The 7,184-nt window shown below is 50.9% G+C and overlaps 1 pseudogene; it reads right to left on the bottom strand.

Annotated features, from left to right (window-relative positions):
• Positions 1-6,764: 6,764 nt before the first annotated feature.
• On the bottom strand, positions 6,765-6,855 carry LOC135052890 (U2 spliceosomal RNA; annotated as a pseudogene).
• Between the last annotated feature and the right edge of the window lie 329 nt (positions 6,856-7,184).

Below are 7,184 nucleotides of genomic sequence, written 5' to 3'. Positions count from 1 at the left end.
CACCATTGTGGTTCTCCAAGTACCAGCATGCGGGGGAGGCTTGCTGGGCCTTGTAGTACTGCTACTAAAAACAATATCTTTTCATTATCACAAAAGGCTATCAGCCCCCCCCATCCGCAGCCCATTGGATGGGGGGGGACAGCCACGGGCTTCACCCCTGGCCCTTGGGTGGCTGGGGGGGGGACCCCTTGATTGAAGGGGTCCCCACTCCCCCAGGGTACCCCGGCCAGGGGTGACTAGTTTGATTTTTGATGCCACGGCCGCAGGGCACTATATAAAAGTGACCCCCGGCTGTGGCATTATCTGTCCAGCTAGTGGAGCCCGGTGCTGGTTTTAAAAATACGGGGGACCCCTACTCTTTTTCCCCCCCGTATTTTTGGAACCAGGACCAGGCGCAGAGCCCGATGCTGGTTGCTTAAATATGGGGGAACCCCTGTCATTTTTTTCCCCATATTTCTGCAACCAGGATCGGCTCAAAGAGCCCGAGGCTGGTTATGCTTAGGAGGGGGGACCCCACGCAATTTTTTATTTTATTTTACACTGTTTAATTTAAAAAAAAAAAAAAAAAACCCCAGCACGGATCACACAGATCTGGCCGAGATTCATTTTTAAAAAGTCGGCAGTGTTTTGCTAATCACTGCCGTGAAAAAAAGAAAAAAAAACACGAATGACATCGACATCGGAACAAAAGAAAAACCCGAATACGACAGCTTAGTAAATCCGTCGTAACAAATTCAAAAAGTTGCAGTTTTACACTTTCGATGTCATTCGTGATTATTCTCCCACCAAATCGGGAGAATTACGAATGTTAGTAAATATACCCCACAGAGCTTCATCTGGGAAATAGTTTACAGCAGGTTATCTGTTATTTCAGATGGATCACTTGCACTGCACTATCTGTAGGGTTGGTGCAAATGTGTGCTCACAGTGATGACAGCTACTCTCACAAGCAAATGTATACGAGCAGTGCGGACAGCTTGGCATACAGGCAAAGATTATTATTATTATTATTATTATCATTTACTTAGTGCTTTGCTATTCTGCAGTGCTTTACAGAGAATATTTGACCAATCACATCAGTCCCTGACCCAGTGGCGCTTACAATATATATTCACTACCACATGCACACACACTTACACATTAGGGTTCATATTTGTCAGGAGCCAATTAACCGAACAGCATAGTTTTGTATTGTTGGAGGAAACCCCCCACAAGCAAGGCCTCACACCAAGCAACATATTTTCGCCATATACGGTGATAATGTTTAGCCTTTATTAGCGTAGGAATAACCTCATCTGGAATGCCTTTCTCCGCTTTGATCCGGCGTTCAACCGCCATGCCGTCAATCGCAGCCGCGGTAAGTCTTGGAACAGACAGGGCCCCTGTTGCAACAGATCCTGTCTGAGAGGCAGAGGCCATGGGTCCTCTGTGAGCATTTCTTTATCACTGACCTGGTTTGGGAGTGTTGTGAACTCGGGGCTTCTTCCGGTGACCGGGAAGAGGAACCGCTACTGGGTCGCAGTAGAGATGGCCGGATGTAGGTCTTCCTCATGCAGGATTAAGACGGCAGGCAGGAGGCACGGAGGAATACTTGAAGGTCTCCTGAAAGACAAGACTTGTAAAGTTGCTGAATGCTGAGGCACAGAGGTACTGGAGGCACTGAGGTGCTGGAGGCACGGAGGTGCCGGAGGAACAGCGATGCTGAGTGCTGAGGCCCAGAGGTGCTGGAGGCACTGAGGTACGTGGGGGCGCGTGGGTGCTTGGAAGCACGGAGGTGCTTGGAGGCACGGAAGTGCTTGGAGGCACGGAGGTGCTTGGAGGCACGGAGGTGCTTGGAGGCACAGAGATGCTTGGAGGCACGGAGATGCTTGGAGGCACGGAAGTGCTTGGAGGCAAGGGGATGCTTGGAGGCACGGGGATGCTTGGAGGCACGGAGATGCAGGCACGGAGATGCAGACACGGAGATGCAGGCACGGAGACCGCAGGAACGTGGGAGCTCTGGAGATCACAGCTTCTGACGGCAGAATCGATGATACTCAGGCGCCGGGTCTCTGCCCGGCGTCTGGCTTTGAATCTCCCGCCCTTGCCTGATTGGCGGAGCGGACAGGTGACCTCAGTCCTGCTCCGCCTCCATGACCACACTCATGATGGCGGCGCCCTCGCTCCGGGAAGCCGCCGAGGAGACACACCGACCCGACGCCGGAACCCGGAGACCGCCGGGGGAGAGAGGCGCCAGGTAATCCAAGTCACACGCAGGGACAAGCGCGGCCGCTGCTGTCTGCGATGTGTGACATTCTTGCAGTTCCGGATACCAAGTCCTTCTTGGCCAATCCGGAACAATGAGTATTGTTCTCACTCCTCTTTTTCTTACGATTCTCAGCACCTTGGGTATGAGAGGAAGAGAAGGAAACACATAAACTGACTGGAACACCCACGGTGTTACTAGTGCGTCCACAGCTATCGCCTGAGGGTCTCTTGACCTGGCGCAATACATTTGTAGCTTTTTGTTGAGGCGGGATGCCATCATGTCCACCTGTGGCAGTTCCCAACGACTTGTAATCTGTGTGAAGACTTCTTGATGAAGTCCCCACTCCCCCGGGTGGAGGTCGTGCCTGCTGAGGAAGTCTGCTTCCCAGTTGTCCACTCCCAGAATGAACACTGCTGACAGTGCTTTTACGTGATTCTCCGCCCAGCGAAGAATTCTGGTGGCTTCCGCCATCGCCACCCTGCTCCTTGTGCCGCCTTGGCGGTTTACATGAGCCACTGCGGAGATGTTGTCTGACTGAATCAGCACCGGTTGGTTGCGAAGCAGAGGCTCCGCTTGACTTAGGGCGTTGTATATGGCCCTTAGTTCCAGGATATTGATGTGCAGACAAGTCTCCTGACTTGACCACAGACCCTGGAAATTTCTTCCCTGAGTGACTGCCCCCCCACCCTCGGAGGCTTGCATCCGAGGTCACCAGGACCCAGTCCTGTATGCCGAACCTGCGGCCCTCGAGAAGGTGAGCACTCTGCAGCCACCACAGAAGAGACACCCTGGCCCTGGAGGATAGGGTGATCAGCCGCTGCATCTGAAGATGCGATCCGGACCACTTGTCCAACAGATCCCACTGAAAGGTCCTCGCATGGAACCTGCCGAAGGGAATGGCTTCGTATGACGCCACCATCTTACCGAGGACTCGCGTGCATTGATGCACAGACACCTGTTTTGGTTTTAAGAGGTCTCTGACCAGAGTCACGAGCTCCTGAGCCTTCTCCGCCGGGAGAAACACCTTCTTCTGGTCTGTGTCCAGAATCATGCCCAGGAAGGGCAGACGCGTCGTAGGAATCAGCTGCGACTTTGGAATATTCAGAATCCAGCATTGCTGTTGCATATGGGATAATTGTGACTCCTTGCTTTCGCAGAAGCACCATAATTTCTGCCATTACCTTGGTAAATATTCTCGGTGCCGTGGACAGACCAAACGGCAACGTCTGGAATTGGTAATGACAGTCCTATACCACAAATCTGAGGTACTCCTGATGAGGTGGATAAATGGGGACATGCAGGTAAGCATCCTTTATGTCCAGAGACACCATAAAATCCCCCTCTTCCAGGCTTGCAATGACCGCTGAGCGATTCCATCTTGAACTTGAACCTTTTCAGGTAAATGTTCAGGGATTTTAAATTCAATATGGGTCTGACCGAACCTTCTGGTTTCGGTACCACAAACATTGTGGAATAGTAACCCCTTCCCTGTTGAAGGAGGGGAACCTTTACCACCACCTGCTGGAGATATAATTTGTGAATTGCCGCTAACACTATTTCCCTTTCTATGGGGGAAGCTGGCAGGGCCGATTTGAGGTCACTTCGAATTCCAGCTTGTATCCCTGAAATACAATCTGTATAGCCCAGGGATCCATCCGTGAGCGAACCCACTGGTGTCTGAAATTTCGGAGACGCGCCCCCACCGCTCCTGGCTCCACCTGTGGAGCCCCAGCGTCATGCGGTGGATTTAGTGGAAGCCGGGGAGGACTTCTGTTCCTGGGAACTAGCTGTATTGTGCAGCTTCTTTCCTCTACCCCTGCCTCTGGCAAGAAAGGACGCACCTCGGACTTTCTTGCCTCTTTGTGATCGAAAGGACTGCATTTGGTAATACGGTGCTTTCTTAGGTTGCGAGAGAATATATGGCAAAAAATTTGACTTCCCAGCCGTAGCTGTGGAAACTAGGTCCGAGAGACCGTCCCCAAACAATTCCTCACCCTTATAAGGTAAAACCTCCATGTGCTTTTTTGAGTCGGCATCACCTGTCCATTGCCGAGTCCACAGGACCCTTCTGGCAGAAATCGACATTGCATTTATTCTAGAGCCCAGTAGGCAAATGTCTCTCTGGGCATCTCTCATATATAGGACAGCGTCTTTTATATCCCCAGGGTCAGTAATATAGTATCCTTGTCCAAGGTATCAAGTTCCTCAGATAAAGTATCTGTCCATGCTGCTACAGCACTACACATCCAGGCCGACGCAATCGCCGGCCTTAGTAGGGTACCTGAATGTGTATAAACGGACTTCAGGATACCTTCCTGCTTTCTATCCGCAGGATCTTTTAGGGTGGCCGTATCCTGTGACGGCAGAGCTACCTTCTTAGATAAGCGTGTCAAAGCTTTGTCTACCCTAGGGGAGGATTCCCAGCGTAACCTGTCTGTTGGCGGGAAAGGATACGCCATAAGCAACCGTTTGGAAATCTGCATTTTTCTATCTGGAGATTCCCAAGCTTTTTCACATAACTCATTTAACTCATGTGAAGGGGGAAAGGTCACCTCTTGCCTTTTTCCCCCAAACATATAAACCCTCTTGTCAGGGACTGGGTTTTCCTCTGAGATGTGCAATACATCCTTCATTGCAATAATCATGTAGCGGATGGCTTTAGCCATATTAGGCTGCAACTTTGCATCATCGCCATCAACACTGGAGTCAGAATCCGTGTCGATATCTGTGTCAACAATTTGGGATAGTGGGCGCTTCTGAGACCCTGACGGCTTCTGCGCTGTAGGATCAGGCATGGGTTGAGACCCTGACTGTCCCAAGGCTTCAGCTTTATCCAACCTTTTATGCAAGGAATTTACATTATCATTTAAAACCTTCCACATATCCATCCAATCGGGCGTCGGCGGTGATCCCACATTCATTTGTACCTGCTCTGCTTCCACATAGCCTTCCTCGTCAAACATGCCGACACAAGCGTACCGACACACCACACACACAGGGGATGCTCTATTTGAGGACAGAACCCCCACAAGGCCTTTTGGAGAGACAGAGAGAGAGTATGCCAGCACACACCCCAGCGCTATATGACCCAGGAATTACACAGTAACTTAGTGTTTACCCAGTAGCTGCTGTATATACTGATTTTGCGCTAAATTTATGTGCCCCCCCCTCTCTTTTTACCCTCTTTCTACCGTGAATCTGCAGGGGAGAGCCTGGGGAGCTTCCTCTCAGCGGAGCTGTGGAGAGAAAATGGCGCTGGTGAGTGCTGAAGAAGCCCCGCCCCCTCAGCGGCGGGCTTCTGTCCCGCGATTTTGTGTAAAATAATAGCAGGGGCTCATGCATATATACAGTGCCCAACTGTATATATGCCCACTTTGCCAAGAGGTCTCTAATTGCTGCCCAGGGCGCCCCCCCCCCCCCCTGCACCCTACAGTGACCAGAGTGTGTGGGTTTAATGTGGGAGCAATGGCGCACAGCTGCAGTGCTGTGCGCTACCTCATATGAAGACTGGAGTCTTCTGCCGCCGCTTTTGAAGTCTTCTTGCTTCTCACGCCGGCTTCTGGCTCTGCGAGGGGGACGGCGGCGCGGCTCTGGGATCGGACGACCAAGGGTGCGTTCCTGTGTTCGATCCCTCTGGAGCTAATGGTGTCCAGTAGCCTAAGAAGCATGACCTATCCACAGTGAGTAGGTCTGCTTCTCTCCCCTCAGTCCCACGTAGCAGAGTCTGTTGCCAGCAGATCTCTCTGAAAATAAAAAATCCTAACAAAATACTTTCTATTTAGCAAGCTCAGGAGAGCTCACTAAGGTGCACCCAGCTCGTCCGGGCACAGATTCAAACTGAGGTCTGGAGGAGGGACATAGAGGGAGGAGCCAGTGCACACCAGTATTCCTAATTCTTTCTTAAAGTGCCCTGTCTCCTGCGGAGCCCGTCTATTCCCCATGGTCCTTACGGAGTCCCCAGCATCCACTAGGACGTTAGAGAAAAGGGTCTTCAGGTCCCCCTTGCTGAAGCACAGAGGGACCCCTTGAATATCTGACCCCCGGAGCCAAATGGCCCCTTAGGGAGCAAGGATCTTCAGACTTCCCACCACCTCACGGCTCGGGGTTGTCCATTTCTGCCTTTCTGTGCCATGGCAACAAGAGGAGAGGGTGGCCCATAAGGGTCTCACCTAAACCCCTACAAAAAAACATAAAAAGATGTGAAGTGCAAACACACATGCAAAAATAAATAAATAAGCCCCAACCAGAAGGCCGGGGGAAAAAGTAAAAATTATCCTTGCCTTAGCCAAAAGGCCGGGGCAAAAGAAAAAGTACATGCAGACGGAAATGGTGAAGTGCAAAGTGCTATACTAGTGCAAGGCGGATTGGTAACAAGTATATTTTCAGGCACCCCTGGCTCTGCCAGCGCCAGGGGCACATAGCACCTCAGGCTTCAGGCTGCTCCCGACCTCCAGCCAGACCAAGCTTTGTCTCTGCCCCACATGGTGTTCCGCCATTGCACACCAGGGCCTCTTACAGTATGTCCCCAGTGTAAGAACAGGTACTATACCATGCATTCCCTTGAGCAGATACTACATTTGATCTTAGCCAAAAGGCAGAGAAGCAATCCAGAAGGTCTTGAAGCAGCCTGTCCACACATACCCAGAAATAAGCGGTTCAATGTGCTGGTGTAGAGCCTGGAGGTGGCAGCAAGTTACTGAAGGGGAGAGGAAATCACAATAAATCACAGAAGTGCAAAGTAAGCCCAGTTTGTTTACCCTGGAAGCATTAGTTATCTACTTCAGTCTGTACTAGCTGGCAAAGTAGGCTCATCGAGTAGTTATACACACACTATTTACTTGCTGAATTTAACATCATAAAAAAGTAAATTTTGGGCATCCAATAGTCTGGGCACTCTGTTGTTTGGTTCTTAGTAACATGTCCTGTTGCAGAAATC

Source organism: Pseudophryne corroboree, chromosome 2, assembly GCF_028390025.1.
Source record: "Pseudophryne corroboree isolate aPseCor3 chromosome 2, aPseCor3.hap2, whole genome shotgun sequence".
In the NCBI taxonomy this organism is placed as follows: Eukaryota; Metazoa; Chordata; class Amphibia; order Anura; family Myobatrachidae; genus Pseudophryne; species Pseudophryne corroboree.
The sequence above is the reverse complement of the archived record's forward strand: the minus strand, read 5'-3'. Positions and strand labels throughout refer to the sequence as shown.